Here is a 17,931-nt window from a genome sequence, read left to right on the forward strand (position 1 = left end):
AATCTCCCTTCCTACTCACCACCTGAACATATTCTGATTACCACTTAGGGCTGTCTCTTCTCCTGCCCCCCAACCTCCATGCTCACTGCCATCATTTTCTGCTCAGTGATCAGCTACAAGTCTTTTCCTCCTTCAATAGATAGGGATAAACTTTTCCCCTCATGACACACCCCTAGATTGTGGGTCTTGACATGCACAAAATGTTCCTTGCAGCACTGCTGTGAAAAGGAAGATGATGAGTTTCTTAGAAATTTGTTGGTTTGTCTGAGGCTGGGTTTTCTGCAGAGAATTTGACAATCAGACCAGCAGAGGATCTAGAGTGTAGCTAAAAAGGTCTCCTCTGGAGTCAAAGAAATAGCTCCTTTTGGAAAGTGCTGGCCTAGCATGTGCAAGGTCTGTGGTTCAAATCCCTGGCCTCTCAGAAGGGGAGAAAAAAACCAACTCTTCTTTTTATGCCAACCCTTCCTCATCTCAACTGTTTCTCCTCTTTCATCAACTCAATTGGCACAGTTGAAAAAGTACCAGTTGGATATGCAAATCGTTTCCAATCAGACTTTCAGCATGGAGCTCCAGTCAAAGTTAGCAGTGCTTCCCAGGTCACCTGCAGTTCTTAAGGGGAGGTGTTCCTTGAGATGAGTCAACTCTCAGGAACTGATAGGTTAGCTCATTCTCATGAGTATGCTCATGGGGGTATATCCTCAGCAAGTTCTTGAAGAAGACGATGCTCACCAGGTTGCAATGGCAGGAACTTCAAAACGACAACTGCACTCATCTTTGGCAATAACCAGGCTTCTTGGGTACACTTCAGACTCTGTGTAAGTGAAGTGGACTTGCACACCTCAGCACTTTCTACAAGAAACTCAATGTCATCTGGAAAAGCAAGAGGTGAGGATCATATATAGCTGCCCTTGGCCCTGGATTTTCTCAGTCAGTTTTCCTTTGCATCGTGTTGCAAATTCCTTAAACTCAAATTGTATGATTTGGGGATGGATATGTGTTAGTTCCTGCTGATAGCATTCAGGAGGAACAAGGGAATATTGCAACCTAGTCTCCCAGTATCACTAGAGTTCCAGTGTCAACAGTAATGAAGCTCTTTCATATACTGTTTTTAATTTGGATGGAGGTTCTCAACAGATGCAGTGTAGAATTGTGTGAAGGATATGGTGTTCTCACGTGCACCATGATTCTGGGAATGAGTGGATTGTTCTTCACAGGGTCAGGAATGACACAGGAAACCCTATCTGAAAGAAGTCACACTGAAAGAAGGCAAGCAAAGACATTAGGCCTGTTGTGTGTTGGTGGTGGATGTGAAAAAGTCCAAGAAATCGAAAGGATTTTAAAATTTGACAGAGCTTGAGGATACACTCTTCCTGCTAAGGCCTATCAAACTTTTGAATGTTCTTTAGTGTATTCTATTTTGATTTTCAGGTTTTGCCTGCAAATATCAATCCTAGGACCCCAGACCTTGTGAGCCATCACCACTTCCATTTGCCTGTTTTTTTTTTTTTTTTTTTTTTTTTTTTTTTTGTGGTACTGGGGATTGAATCCCCAGGGCCTTCTGCATGCAAGGCAAGTGCTCTACCAACTGAGCTATATCCCCAGCCCTATTTGACTGTTTTGATTTACTGAGAGCATCTGGCTGAGTTGCTGAGGCATTCCCTAATTTAGGGAAAAGGCTTTTTCCAGAAGAAACACTTTTCCACTTTTCTCTACCTCACCTTTAGGGATGCCAGGTTAGTTCTGGTGCAGGTAAGCCCTCCTGAGTGAAGATCCCCAGACTCTTGGAGTTGGGTGGAAGCAGGCTAGTGGTGAGCACCCTGAACACTAGTTTTTTGCAGGAAAGGTATACATTTTATAAGTTTCTTGCCCAATCACATTGTGCCATGGGGGATCAGACTACCAGGCTTCTATACAGTTTCCCTTGGTAATACTAGATGAACTTGAGGTGGTTGTTTACATTCCTCAGTTGGAGAATTGGAATGCTCCTCTGTGCAAGTTTACACACTTGAGACATTAACTGCTTTTAACCAAGAACTAGGATTTCTCCCATCATTTCATCACATTTCATTGTAGAAAAACTAAAAATTTTTCCAATAAAGAATAGTGGCAGCACAGACACATACAGTGCTTCCTGATGTTTCCATGAATGAATTCAGACTGACTGGAGAGTGGCCACATGATGAAAAGAGGGGCTGGGAGACTCAGTGGAGAGTCATCACAGACAGTCTGCTTCCAGATAAAACCCAGAAATACTGACATTTAGAATGAGAAAATCATCCATAGGAGGAAGAGTCCACAGCTGTTCCAGGGAAACCTGGCTGAGTGGAAGATAAAAATCTCCCCTCTAGTCAGCTGTGGAGAATACCACCCAACCAATTAGTCAATGCAGAAAAGAAGTGGACCACCAGTCATGCATGTTGGTCAAGTTCAGTGGGGATCTAACATTGAGACCTCACCACTGCCTAGGAACATCACACAGAGGAAGCTATACCCCAAAAGAACCCACACCTAAGAGGGTATCCTTCTAAATGCATGCAAAACTTCAGCCTATTAACACACACAATATGAGAAAACAATAAGACCCCTCAAAATTTTTCATAATTTCCCACTAACTGCATCCAAACACTCTTTTATTCTGACATCCACTAAGGAAGTGAACTGGAAAATTACTTATTGTACCCTAACCACAAATGTCCTATTCTAGAAGGTTGCTATTTGGTTAAAAGTTAGATGTAAAACTCATTTGAGGCTATTATCTGCCTCAACATAGAAAGGATTTCAGGGATGATGGAAGCTTTAGCCAGCATTAATGACTGGACTGTGAAATTAAAATTTTGCACCTTTGGGAATAACCATACTTGGACATAAATTAGATCAATGGCAATCACAGTTACGTATGTTCATAATTTTAACTGTTTACTCATAAGTCTTATAGTTAATGTTTTCATCAGTGAGATTTTACCAATAAAAACACAAACAATATTCAGAAAAAATACTTCAATTACTAGAATAAAACTCACTTTTAGGTTGCCATGATTTCCAATGTTATTTTCAGACTCATTAGATTGCATTAGATCTAAATATTAATTTATGACATTTAGATTCCTAAAGAATTTTGCAAAAGATCATTTCATTTAAACTAATCTACATTCTGGATGTGAGGAAAATAGGATGAAACCATGAATTCAAATTCCCATGTTTACTGGTTATTTTCAGGGACTGTGGCTGCTTATTTTCAGTGCCACTAAGCCCTTCCTCCTCTTCCTGTAATGTTACATCTAACAGTATGTCTGTTGACAAATGGATAGTTTACTTAAGTTACTTAGTACTCCTGGAAAATGTAAGAGTCTATCAAATTAAAAACTAATAATAGGCTTTATATTAGATCATAATTTACTTTCAAAACAATCATATTGTGCTGTGTGTGTTTGTGTGTGCCTGTGTGTGCATGTGTGTGTGTATTCATGTTTTGTGATTTTTATCCAGAGACTTTTCCAACCTTAGCAATTATTCTACCAATGAGTGGTATTACCAAACCAATTGTACTTTGAGACAGAGTCACTCTAAATTGTTTAGAGTGTCATCAATTATGCATTTCACCAATCTCAGCCTCCTAAAAGCTATGTTTATGTGTGACCAAGTATACCCAGCAAACACTTACTAATCTATGCATGGTTTTCCTGATCAAGAACTTCAAAACTCATCAGGGAAAAACTACATGTCAACAAGTTTAATGCATAAAAATAACTCAAAGAATTATCCCTCCAGAAAAGTTAAAAGTTCCCAGAAATAAATTTTTTAAAATATCTGAAATATTCAAATTCACAAATTTCTATTCTCTCCTTGTAATAATAACTTTTCAACATTCTCTGTTCATCAATACTGTTTCCTAATGACTGATACTTCTTGCTCATTTGTCAATAAATACATTCATATCTAAAATGTTTTTTTCCCCTATTCTAACAGATAGATATTCTTCTTTTAGTAGGTAAACTATTTGTTCAGTCCTTCAGGACTATGACTATCCTTTCTGATATAGTGTTTTTACACCTCAGGACTACCTTAGTAACCCAGCAACTATTCTACTTAGGACCTAACAAATTGACTCGTAAAAATTTTCTGTACAAATCTAATCCATTTGCTCCCAGATTGTTGGGGATGTTTTTATACCCCCTCAGTGTCAACAGTTCTAATTATTTGAACCAATAACTGAATAAGTTTTTGGTAAGAGGTAGTTGAGAAAAATGGTGCCTTTTCTGGAGGATGGTATGAAGAGAGGCTTAAGGAGTGAGATTATCAGCCAGAGACAGAAAATGATAAGAACAGGGAAGATTGTAGCATGACACAGAGAAAAGCATCAAATGGACCCGTATTTGTGTAACCATACAGGGGTGGGTGAGGAGTAATGACAGAGGACAGTATGGGCAGGAAAAGGGATAAAGGCTGATGGCTGCATATGCAGTGTAGCTAGACCAATATCAATGCTGCAGGTGGTAGACATGAAGGGCCTTTGTGTGAATACAGATGAATAATATGAAGGCAACAGTGCAGTGTGATGTTCATGCAGGCCTGAATGGAGGGAGTATTTCCAGAAACACAGAGGATAGACAATTTTCAGTTCTATGTATAGAATGAAGTTTAATTAAATGAACAAATTGAAGAAGCTGTGCCAACTGAAATGCTTCCTCTGTTTCCTTTGCATTCCTTTCCAGTTACCTAGCTCATTTCCCCTTCTTGTGAGCTATTCAAAAGCAATTTCTAGAGCTTTGGTCTTGATTCTTTTTTTTTTTTTTTTATTCTTTGTTTGGATTATTCCTACTACAATTTTTTCCCTATTCAGTAGTTGTATCTTAAAGTACATATATTGAAACCTATATGACTAAGATTCATCCACAGCATTATTTACTTACTAACTGACTAAATGACTAATTTATTTAGTTTTGAGATAACTTCTTGCTAAATTATTTCTGGCTTCATTCTTTGCTGAGGCTGGTCTAGAACCTGTGATACTCCTATACCAGTCTCTGGGTGATTTCTGGTCTGTCATTTTACTTGGTTAGAAATATAATTTTTATATCTTCCTTGTTCTTGTCATTTTCCTTTCTGCAGAGATATGCTTAGAAAAAAATTATTTGTGCTTTCACTGGATCTGGTTATGACTGAACTAATATTCAACAGCTCTTTTTTAATACTTCCTCAAGGCAGTTTCCTCCCTTGCAAATCAGAATGTGGTCCATGTATCAGGAGCATTGGAAACATCTTTAAATGTTTTAGAAACATGGATGCAAAAGCCTGTTGAGTACAATGTGCATTTTGAACATTGTCCCAATATTGGGTTCAGTAAAGTTTGAGCATTTTTGGGTATAGCTACTCTTCTACCAGTTCCTCTAACATAACTAGCTTATTTGAAATCCTCACATTTTGTCCCCCAAATTGTAGGTGTATTAGTATTTATAATCTTTCAGTGAACATTTTATCAGGGTATACTTTGCTGATCCTTTCATAAAAGTCCTACCTTTTTTTCATTTCCAGATTATATTATTCTCCACCATATTTATTCTTCTAGGAAGTCAGAACCTTTCACATAGCAATAAATTATATACATTTATGGTGGATCAAATGTGTTTATTTATAGCAAACCAAATATAGACCTGGCATGATGTAGCATGCATTTCTTAAATACTTTCCAATATTGATAAATAAAAAAACTGTTGGAAAATTTTACTCTGCCCAGTGTTGTTACTGGAAACTCAGTTTTTTTCTAATGCTGTGCTTTTTCACTTTCTAATGTTTAACCTGAGTTTACCTCCCATCAAAATGTGTGCCCACTTCTTTTGCTTTTTTTTGTTGTCTGCGATATTTAACTTTCTTTTTATTTGTTCTCTCTTCTCTTCTCCCCTTTTTTATTTACCAACTTTCCTCTGATATAAGCAATGGGAAACCATCATTATTTAGCAGAATCAAACTAGGCTGAGTCATGGGATGCAGATGCCTGATTTCCAGGAACTAACAGGCACAAAATTCTGTCCAGGATTACCAGGAAGCATGTGGTGCTATGTGCCAGTTGTTCCCTGTCTCCTTCTGGAATATCTCCCCTAAAAGAATGACTTCCCTAACTCCACTCTATCCTGTCAATCACAGAAGAAGCTCCTCCAATTCTTAGCCCACTTTACCTGTGTATTAAAAATAAAAGTGTTGGGTGAGTAGCTGTTGTTCTTAGAGGCCAGAGATGGTATGGCCAGACCTGTCATGCCCCCTCTCATTTCAAAAGAGTATGGGCTCTTTTGTGTTTCTTGAGTACATAAGGTTTTGGGAAATAGACTGAAAAACAGTCACCATCCTCCTCCAGCAGTTAACCCTTTCCTCATCCACGTGGGACATGGCAGAGAGGACCTCCACACTAAACAGATTCTGAAATGGAATTCAACTCCTTTATTGACATTCTCAATTTAATCTGTTACTAAAATTTAATAAGATATGCCACTTATTACCATTTAACTCTTTTTCCTTTCTATATATTTATTATGTTTAATTCTTCAACTATTAGAATCTACTAATACACATGTTTTTAATGAACATTATAGCCAGTTATTTTATAATATGTGGTTCTTACCTTCTATAGGTCCTGTTATGCCACGTTTTTCTCTTTGGTATGCATTACCAGACAAATGATCAATGCATTTCTGAGGAAGACTCAGAGAGAAGCCCTGGCAAAATTAATATCAATAATGAGGTGCATTAAAAAAGCAAGAATCAGGAGTTGGAATGGCATAAAATTAAAGAGCTTCTACACACCAATGGAAACAATTAATACCATAGAAATTAAACCTACAGAATGGGGGAAGATTTTTGCCACCTTATTCTCAAATATGGGATTAACATCCAGAATATGCAAAAATCTTACAACACTTATCTCCAAATAACAAATGACCTAATAAATAAGTGAACAAAAGAACTACAGAGACACTTCTTTAAAAAAGAAATAAAAATGGCAATAAGTATATGAAAAAAATGTTTAACATGTCTAGCTGTAAGGGAAATACAAATCAAAAGTACACTGAAACTTTACTCCAGTTAGAATGTCAACTATTAATGTTAACAGGGATGCAAGGAAAAGGTTCACTCATCTGTTGTTGATGGAACTGCAAATTAGCACCATCACCCTGGAAAGCATTATAGAGAAACTTCAAAACAATAGTAATGGGACCGCTGCATGATCCAGCCATCTCAGTTACTGATAATATTCAAAAGATCTAAACTAAACATATTATATATTGGTAGAAACATAATGTACATAGCAGCAAAATTCAACATAGCAGGCAATGTAATCAGTCTAGGTACCAATCAGCAGATTAATAAACAAACAATATATATATACACATTCATATATGTATATAAAGGTGTATATATGTGTCTGTGTGTGTGTATAAATGATTTTTTAAAATATTATTTGTAGATTAACACAATATCTTTATTTTGGTGTTTTTTAATGTGGTGCTGAGGATCAAACCCAGTTCCTCACATGTACCAGGCAAGTGCTGTATAACCAAGCTACCATCACAGCACCTATTAGGAAGTTTTACTATGTCATAAATGAGAATGAAATCATGGCATTTGCTGGTAAATGAATGAAACATGAAAATATATCATGCTAAGTAAATTAGACAAGAGACTTAGAATGTAAAAGGTTTCCATCATTTTAAGAATGCTTTCTTTCATTTGAAGAAGATAGACAAAAATAAAGGGTAAAAATGGAAAATATTATGAAAAATAGATAACAGATGAGTGGAGGAAATGAATTAAGACTGGAGAGAGGAGGGAAAGCAAAGAGCAATGGTGGAATAAATTTGAACACACTTAACTGTGTACACATGTGAGAATATTACTGTGACTTTGACCTTTATGTATAACCATAAAACAAAAATTAAGACAACTATAAATAAACAGAAAAATGATCTGTGGACTAGAGGACAGTAATATCAGGAGGGAGGATGAAAGGGAATGGGAAAGTATTGGGTACTTAATTGGAGAAAGTTTTATTACATGCTTTATAATTACGTCAATATTAACCCTGATCTTATGTACAACAATAATGAAGGAAGAAAAAGAATTAAACCACAATAAAAATCTACAAAAACTATATGAACACTTGGAGAATAAAAAATACATTTGCATGTTCAATGGAACACTGATGAAGTTGGGGTAAATTTTTAAAAACCTCAGAACAAAATGAGAATAGAGATACAGCATTCCAGAATCTATGGGACACAATAAAAACAGTTTGCTTTCCAGTGTTTTATTTTCTTTTATTGAAACATATTTAAACATAATAGTGGGATTATTTATGACACATACATAAATTTGCATAGTAGTCCCTTTCTTTTCCTTCCCATCTCTCTCCCCTGATCTAGCAAAAGCAGTTGTAAGAGGGAACTTCATAAAAATGACTCTCTACATTTAAAAATTTGAGAGATGTCAAATAAAAAACCCAATATTGCAATGGAAGGTATTAGGAAAACAATAAATCAATCTGAACAAGTAGAATAAAGGAAATATTATTTTTCAGAGTTTAAACTATAAAATAGGAAATAAAGGAAAAATACAATGCAATAAAGGAACAAAGTTTGGTTTTGAAAAGGGAATTGAAATTGATAAAACCCTATAGGACATAACTCTTAGTAACCTTGTTTTTACTTTAGAGATGACACAAAGCAAGTTTTAACCCTTTTATTTACCAACCTATGAAAGCACCAATAATGTTTAAGTATGATACCCCATGGAATTTAAGGAGTTAAAAGTACTCGATGTTATTTAACAATTAGCATTTTAACTTTGTAAATTAATCAGATGTCTCTACAAACACATTAGAGTAATCCCATACATGTTAACTCTAATTCACTTATTCTGTAAAAACCAAGATATCAGACAAGTGTCCTGTACAGTATTTGCTGTCTCTTTCCTGTTGAAGAAAAGTCCTAGAAACAATTGATATTAGACACTTTATTAACATCAATATTTTATGAGCTTGACCACCTAGAGACTTGTGAGTTATTTTCAAAGACATTTTGCTTTTATTAGTTTACCCAATTTGAACCTTTTTAAATCACGTGAATTAAAAGTATCTGGATCCATTTTTAAATCTTAATTTTAGGAGCGCTCAGTTTTGATACAGACAAAACATGACATCAGACAGCACAACATACAAATAACACAAAGTCAAGGCCTTGTAACTTTATAGGTGAATCTCCATTGCAATGTAACAGATGTTCAAAAACTCTAGTTGAATAAAAATAGAACTGATCAAAAAATCATGAGCTCAAAAAAACATATAATTAAAAATATAGCATTTACTTTGCTGGAGTTTTAAAGACTCTTTTTACCTTTTTTTTCCCTGGGTTTGAGACCGGTCTCCTACTGAGACTCTAGGCTTCTTTTATTTATATTTTAATGTAAGCCTTGACTGAGATCTGGAAGGATCTAACAGGTTTTAACAGAAACTTTGTGTCTAAGGCATTTTAGCCATCTCATCAGGACAGGTTGGATGTTAAAGAAAATTATGAGACCTTATTTTTCATTACTTTTGAGACTGAAGCTACTTTGCTAAGTTACCCTTCAGGGCTATCGGGAGGGGGAGTCCAGAGAAGGAACCTTTGGGGTCCACCTGAGAGTAGCCCGGGCCGAGAACCCTGCAGTTGTTCCAACCCTTCCTCCACCTTGTCCGCCACAAACACACAACAGAACCAGATACAGACGGGCGCCACTCTCTGATCCACCAATTGAACCCAATCAGTGCCCTTACCAACGGAGACTACCAGGCGTCCCTGGCTCTCCTCCACCCTTAGGGCATCCTCCAGGGCTGCAACCTGTGGCCCTCCAGGCACGTCTACCGACCACTGTTCGGCCACTCTCACGAGTCACCAAACGGTTGCCACCAAAACCGAAAGCGCACTCACACAACCAGACCAACTAACAAAACACAAGACAAAGACAGACAACTTCGGGGTACCCCTTCTTACCTCCAAGGTTGACTCCACGGATGAGGGGGGGCTGTCTTATCCCGGGTGAGCCCCCAAATGTAAGGCCCCCAAAAAGGAAACCCCAACTGTGTCCCATGGATCGAACGCAACCCCAATCAACCGCAGGAGGCATCACTTGATGCAAACCGCAAGAGGTGTTTATTCCAGCGCTCTGGGACCTGACTCGTGACTCACGCAGGAGTCCAGGAGTCGAGTCCCTAGCAGAAAATCTTGTAGGTTTATAAAGGCAGAGACCACACATGGGGATGGGTCGCACACATGAAAGGGAAAAGGGGAAAAAAAGGAAAAATGGGGAACAAAGCTGCCGGGAAATTTCAAAGGGGGTCTGGGTTTGCTGATAACATACAACATGTTTCACAATATTTTACAACAGGGCGTAGATTCTGGTCAATAGTTTCTGGTAATCCTACTGTTTGAGCACTATCTGGCTATCTGGCTCAATTTACCCTTTTACTCCCTGTTTGGGGCTGATTCCTGGAACAGCTTTAAAGGCTTTGTTCCCATTACTGGGAGGGAGATCTTAGGGAGTTGAGATAAAACAGCTTAAAAAAATGTCCATTCTTTCAGAATCACCTCAGATGTTGGACTTTAGCAATGCTGCAGTACCATGAAGACTGACTAGGACCCAGGACTGTGATGTCATCAATTGGTCATAATACTTACTGAGGCCTTAGTGATAGCTGGCCTCATAAAAACCTAATGTTTGTCCTGAGCACTGCTCATGACAGTGATCTAGTGAACAGATAGCCTTGCTCCATTTTATATTTTGTTTCTTCAGGTAGGAATTTTATTCTTGCTTATCAACTAAATTTTGGAGAGTTAAGCTTCTGAGAGAAAATTACTTGATCTGAGTGACCATCTGAAGAGTTACACCATGAGAGAAAAACAAAATAGGAAGCATTGGAATAATACATTCACCCCTCAGTTTACAAAGATGTCAATGGTATGTGTTGGCATATTCTCTAGGTTTAGATAACCATCAACTGCTTTTCAAACAGAAAGAAAGTAGGATTTCTAGTTATTTGAAAGTGAGGAGAGGTGAGGGGATTTTTAAAAATTAAGTGACTGAAGTAGGAATGAAGAAAAAAATTTTTTTTCTCTACTTCCTGAGGTCTCCTTGAGGGCTCAAGTTGTCTGAGAGTTAAGAAAATATTCAGATGATTCAATTTTGTTTCTGTGGCTTTGTATTCAAGCTACCTACCTTAACTAAGTATCTACCAATTTCCTTTTGTTATACTTATTTGTAATTAAATTGGGAAATGACTATTATTAATTTTATAATATTAATTTTTTCTTTGAATTAGAAAAAGAAATATTATCTGCATATCCAATTATATTAACACCCCTCCCACCCCTCTTTACCCTTTATACAGTACTTCCTTCCTCCATACTTGCGCCCCTCCCTAACCCTAACTCTAACCCTAACACTAACCGTTCCCTCCCCCCCATTATGTATCATCCTCCACTTATTAGCGATATCATTCATCCTTTGGCTTTTTGAGATTGGCTTATCTCACTTAGCATGATATTCTCCAATTTCATCCATTTGCCTGCAAATGCCATCATTTTATCATTCTTTATGGCTGAGTAATATTCCATTGTATATATATACCACAGTTTCTTTATCCACTCATCAATTGAAGGGCATCTAGGTTGGTTCCACAGTCTGGCTATTGTGAATTGAGCAGCTATGAACATTGATGTGGCTGTGTCTCTGTAGTATGCTGATTTTAAGCCCTTTGGGTATAGGCCAAGGAGTGGGATAGCTGGGTCAAATGGCGGGTCCATTCCAAGTTTTCTAAGGAATCTCCACACTGCTTTCCAGAGTGGCTGCACTAATTTGCAGCCCCACCAGCAATGTATGAGTGTACCTTTCTCCCCACATCCTCGCCAACACCTGTTGTTGCTCGTATTCTTGATAATCGCTATTCTAATTGGGGTGAGATGGAATCTTAGGGTGGTTTTGATTTGCATTTCTCTTATTACTAGAGATGTTGAACATTTTTCCAAATGTTTGTTGATTGCTTGTAGATCTTCTTCTGTGAAGTGTCTATTCATTTCCTTAGCCCATTTGTCGACTGGATTATTTGAATTCTTGGAGTAAAGTTTTTTGAGTTCTTTATAGATTCTGGAGATTAGTGCTCTATCTGAAGTATGATTGGCAAAGATATTCTCCCACTCTGTAGGCTCTTTCTTCGCATTGCTGATAGTTTCCTTTGCTGAGAGAAAGCTTTTTAGTTTGAATCTATCCCAGTGGTTGATTCTAGCTTTTATTTCTTGTGCTATGGGAGTCCTGTTAAGGAAGTCTGAACCTAGACCAACAAGGTGAAGATTTGGACCTACATTTTCTTCTATAATCTGCAGGGTCTCTGGTCTGATTTCAAGGTCCTTAATCCATTTTGAGTTTAGTTTCGTGCATGGTGAGAGATATGGGTTTAGTTTCATTCTGTTGCATATGGATTTCCAATTCTCCCAGCACCATTTGTTGAAGAGGCTATCTTTTCTCCATTGCATATTTTTGGCACCTTTGTCTAGTATGAGAAAATTGTATTTATTTGGGTTTGTGTCCATGTCCTCTATTCTGTACCATTGATCTACCTTTCTATTTTGGTACCGATACCATGCCGTTTTTGTTACTATTGCTTTGTAGTAGAGTTGAAAATCTGGTATTGCAATATCCCCTGTTTCACTCTTCCTACTAAGGATTGCTTTAGCTATTCTGGGTTTCTTATTCTTCCAGATGAATTTCATAATTGCTTGCTCTATTTCTGTAAGGTACATCATTGGGATTTTAATTGGAATTGCATTGAATTTGTATAGCACTTTCGGTAGTATGGCCATTTTGACAATATTAATTCTTCCTATCCAAGAACATGGAAGATCTTTCCATCTTCTAAGGTGTTCTTTAATTTCTTTCTTTAGTGTTGTATAGTTCTCATTGTAGAGGTCTTTCACCTCTTTTGTGAGAATGATTCCCAAGTATTTTATTTTTTTCAAGGCTATTGTGAATGGGGTAGTTTTCCTAATTTCTCGTTCTGAAGATTCATCACTTATGTATAAAAATGCGTTGGATTTATCGGCATTGATCTTGTAACCTGCTACTTTACTGAATTCACTTATGAGTTCTAAGAGTTTTCTGGTGGAATTTGCAGGTTCCTCTAAATATATAATCATGTCATCAGCAAACAGGGATAGTTTGAGTTCTTCTTTTCCAATTCGTATCCCTTTAATCTCTTTGGTTTGTCTAATTGCTCTGGCCAGAGTCTCAAGAACGATGTTGAATAGAAGTGGTGAAAGAGGGCATCCCTGCCTTGTTCCAGTTTTTAGGGGGAATGCTTTCAGTTTTTCACTATTTAGAATGATATTAGCCATGGGCTTAGCATAAATGGCCTTTACAATGTTAAGGAATGTTCCCACTATCCCTATTTTTTCTAGTGTTTTGAGCATGAAGGGGTGCTGTATTTTATCAAATGCTTTTTCTGCATCTATTGAAATAATCATGTGATTCTTGACTTTAAGTCTATTGATATGGTGAATTACATTTATTGATTTCTTGATGTTGAACCAACCTTGCATCCCTGGGATGAAACCAACTTGATCATGGTGCACTATCTTTTTAATATGTTTTTGTATGCGATTTGCTAAAATTTTCTTGAGAATTTTTGCATCGATGTTCATTAAGGACAATGGTCTGAAATTTTCTTTCCTTGATGAGTCTCTGTCTGGTTTAGGTATCAGGGTGATATTGGCTTCATAGAATGAGTTTCGGAGGGTTCCCTCCTCCTCTATTTTATGGAATACTTTGAGAAGTATTGGAATGAGCTGTTCTTTAAAGGTTTTGTAGAACTCGGCTGAGAACCCATCTGGTCCCGGACTTTTCTTTGTTGGTAGGCTTCTGATGACTTCTTCTATTTCACTACTTGAAATTGGTCTATTTAAATTGTTTATGTCCTCCTCGTTCAGTTTAGGCAATTCACATGTCTCTAGAAACCTGTTGATGCCTTCAGAATTTTCGATTTTGTTGGAGTATAGATTTTCAAAATAGCTTCTAATTATGTTTTGTATTTCAATCCTGTCTGTTGTGATATTTCCTTGTTCATTCTGAATTTTAGTGATTTGGGTTTATTCTCGTCTTCTCTTTGTTAGTGTGGCTAAAGGTTTATCGATTTTGTTTATTTTTTCGAAGAACCAACTATTTATTTTTTCAATTTTTTGTATTGTTTCTTTTGTTTCAATTTCATTGATTTCAGCTCTGAGTTTAACTATTTCCTGTCTTCTACTACTTTTGGTGCTGTTCTGTTCTTCTTTTTCTAGGGCTTTGAGCTGTAGTGTTAGGTCGTTTATTTGTTGAGTTTTACTTCTTTTATTAAATGCGCTCCATGAAATAAATTTCCCTCTAAGTACTGCTTTCATAGTGTCCCAGAGATTTTGATATGATGTTTCTTTGTTCTCATTTACCTCTAAGAATTTTTTAATATCCTTCCTAATATCTTCTGTTATCCATTCATCATATAATAGCATATTGTTTAATCTCCAGATGTTGGAATAGTTTCTGTGTTTTACTCTTTCATTTATTTCTACCTTCAATCCATTATGATCTGATAGAATACATGCTAGTGTCTCTATCTTCTTGTATTTGCTAACATTAGCTTTGTGGCATAATATATGGTCTATTTTAGAGAAGGATCCATGTGCTGCTGAGAAGAAAGTGTATTCGCTCTTGGTTGGGTGGTATATTCTATAAACGTCTGTTAAGTCTAAATTATTGATTGTGTTATTGAGATCTATGGTTTCTTTGTTCAATTTTTGTCTGGAAGATCTGTCCAGTGGTGAGAGAGGCGTGTTAAAATCACCTAGTATTATTGTGTTATGGTCTATTTGGTTTCTGTAATTGAGAAGGATTTTTTTGACATACATGGATGAGCCACTGTTTGGGGCATAGATGTTTATGATTGTTACATCTTGCTGATTTATGCTTCCCTTAAGCAGTATGAAATGACCTTCTTTATCCCTTCTGACTAACTTTGGCTTGAAGTCCACATTATCGGAAATGAGGATGGATACTCCAGCTTTTTTGCTGAGTCCATGTGCATGGTATGTTTTTCCCCATCCTTTCACCTTTAGTCTATGGGTATCTTTTTCTATGAGGTGAGTCTATTGCAGGCAACATATTGCTGGATCTTTCTTTTTAATCCAATCTGCCAGTCTATGTCTTTTGATTGATGAATTCAGGTCATTAACATTCAGGGTTATTATAGAGATATGATTTGGTTTCCTGGTCATTTGGTTCATTTTTTAAATTTTATTTATTTATTTGTTTGACACAACTTGTTTCCTCCTTTATTTGACAATTCCTTTAGGATAATTCCTCCCTTTGCTGATTTGCTTCTTTGTTTTTCATCTCTTCCTCATGGAATATTTTGCTGAGAATGTTCTGTAATGCTGGCTTTCTTTTTGTAAATTCTTTTAGCTTTTGTTTATCATGGAAGGATTTTATTTCATCGTCAAATTTGAAGGTAAGTTTTGCTGGGTATAAGATTCTTGGTTGGCATCCATTTTCTTTCAGGGCTTGAAAAATGTTGTACCAGGCCCTTCTAGCTTTTAGGGTCTGGATTGAAAAATCTGCTGATATCCGTATTGGTTTCCCCCTGAATGTAATTTGGTTCTTTTCTCTCACAGCCTTTAAAATTCTGTCTTTGTTTTGTATGTTCGGTATTTTTCATTATAATGTGCCTTGGTGTGGGTCTGTTGTAATTTTGTGTATTTGGAGTCCTATAAGCCTCTTGAACTTGATTTTCCATTTCATTCTTCAGATTTGGGAAATTTTCTGATATTATTTCATTGAATAGGTTGTTCATTCCTTTGACTTGTTTCTCTAGGCCTTCCTCAATCCCAATAATTCTTAATTTTGGCCTTTTCATGATATCCCATAGTTCTTGTAGATTCTGTTCATGATTTCTTACCATCTTCTCTGTTTGTTCAACTTTGTTTTCAAGGTTAAATATTTTGTCTTCAATGTCTGAAGTTCTGTCTTCCAGGTGTTCTATCCTATTGGATATGCTTTCTATGGAGTTCTTAATTTGGTTTATTGTTTCCTTCATGTCAAGGATTTCTGTTTGGTTTTTTTTCAATATCTCTAACTCTTTATTGAAATGATCTTTTGCTTCCTGTATTTGCTCTTTTAACTGTCGATTGGTGCGATCAATCAATGCTTGCATTTGCTCTTTCATCTCATCATTTAGTGCGTGCATTTGCTCTTTCATCTCATCGTTTGCTTCTCTGATCATTTTAATTATGTACATTCTGAACTCCTTTTCTGTCATTTCTTCTGCCATGCTGTCACTGAGTTTTATTGATGTAACATCTAGATTTGTTTGCAGCATTTTCTTTCCTTGTTTTCTCATATTGTTCATGTATCAGAGGACTGCTGAGATATTGCAGATTTCCTCTATTGACTTACAATGTCCCTGAAGATTTCTATATATATCCCCCCTTAGTCTTCAGTAGGCTGAAGTCTTGGAGGAAGTTGATAATGCGGTGCTCCACAAGGAAGCTGCCTCTCTAGGAGTGGTGGTCTTCAGGTTGGGTATAATCCCTGCTAGTGGGCAGAGGTGCCTCCACTTGTTGACCAATGGTCATCCAAAGGGGACCTAGGCTGTGGGCTGAGGCAAGGCCTGTTTGGGCCTGAGTCTCTGGTTTTACTGTCCTTGTGGGGAAACCTCACCCAGCAGGGAAGACTCACCCGGTGGGGAGGTCTCGCGGATCAGTTCCCTCCTAGAGGTTCCCCTCAATTTACAGCTACCGCCTGGGCTGGGCTGCCTTCCTCTGCAAAGTTCCCAGGGGCCCAGCCCTACCTCCTGGGCCTGGGAGCCTCACCCTTTGCAGATGACTCTCCTTAGGCTGCCCTTCCTCAGAGAATCTGCCCACAGGCCTGGAACCTTCGCTCCGCCCTAAGCCTGTCTCTGTGCGGCTCTTCCACCAAGAAGCCTCCTAGATCCTGGGACCCTGCTCTGCGCCTAATCGCCTGGCTATGCGGCCCCTCCTCTGAGCAGCCACCTGGGGCCCTGTACAATCGCTCTGAATCCCAGAGACCCGCCACACGCCTCTTCCTCTGGACAGCCGCCCAGTATTCCGGTGGGGTCACTAGGAGTCCAAGAAACTCACTGCGTGCCTCCACCTCCACCAACCACCCGTAGCCCTGGGCAATCAATCACTCCGAGTCAAAGTGACCCTCCCCGTTCCTCCTCCTTCTCCAGATAACCCCCGGGGTGTTCAGGAGTGGTCGCTCTGAGTGGCTCTGAGTCCACGTGACCCGCAGCAAGGGTCCTCTGGGCAACCGCCCGGAGCTCTGGTGTGGCTACTCAAGACCAAGCGTCCCACCACGCTTCTCCTCCAGGCAGCCCCCCTGTGTTCAGGAGCTGTCCCTTTAAGTCCAAACAACTCACCACTCGCCTTCTCCTCTGAGCAGCCGCCTGGAGCGCTAATGCAGTCTCTGTGAGTCCAAATGACCTGCCGTGCTCCTCCTCCTCCTCCTCCTACTCCTCCGGGCAGGCCCCGGGGTTCAGAAGTGGTCTGAGTCAAAACAGCTCGCCACGCAGCCCCTTCTCTGGCAACCGCCTGTAGCTCTGGTGTAGTCACCCCAATCCAAGCGGCCGCGCTCCTCTTCCTCCTCCTCATCCTCAGGGCAGGCCCCGGTGTTCAGAAGCGTCGTTCTGAGTCCAAACAGCTCGCCGCGCAGCTTCTCCTCTGGCAACCGCCTGTAGCTCTGGTGCAGTCACTCCGAATCCAAGTGGCCACGCTCCTCCTCCTCCTCCTCAGGGCAGGCCCCGGTGTCCTGAGTCCTAACACAGGTTTTATTGTCAATATATGCTAAAAAGAAACAATATAACTTTTT

The 17,931-nt window shown here is 38.4% G+C and overlaps 1 long non-coding RNA gene across 1 annotated transcript in view; it reads right to left on the reverse strand.

Annotated features, from left to right (window-relative positions):
* Positions 1–552: 552 nt before the first annotated feature.
* Positions 553–17,931, reverse strand: part of LOC306652618 — a 67,962-nt gene continuing 50,583 nt past the window's right edge. Inside the window, exon 3 of the long non-coding RNA XR_013761497.1 lies at positions 553–870. This is a non-coding gene — a long non-coding RNA (uncharacterized lncRNA). The remainder of the gene's footprint in view (positions 871–17,931) is intronic.

This window comes from Sciurus vulgaris (assembly GCF_902686455.1).
Source record: "Sciurus vulgaris genome assembly, contig: HiC_scaffold_331_arrow_ctg1, whole genome shotgun sequence".
In the NCBI taxonomy this organism is placed as follows: Eukaryota; Metazoa; Chordata; class Mammalia; order Rodentia; family Sciuridae; genus Sciurus; species Sciurus vulgaris.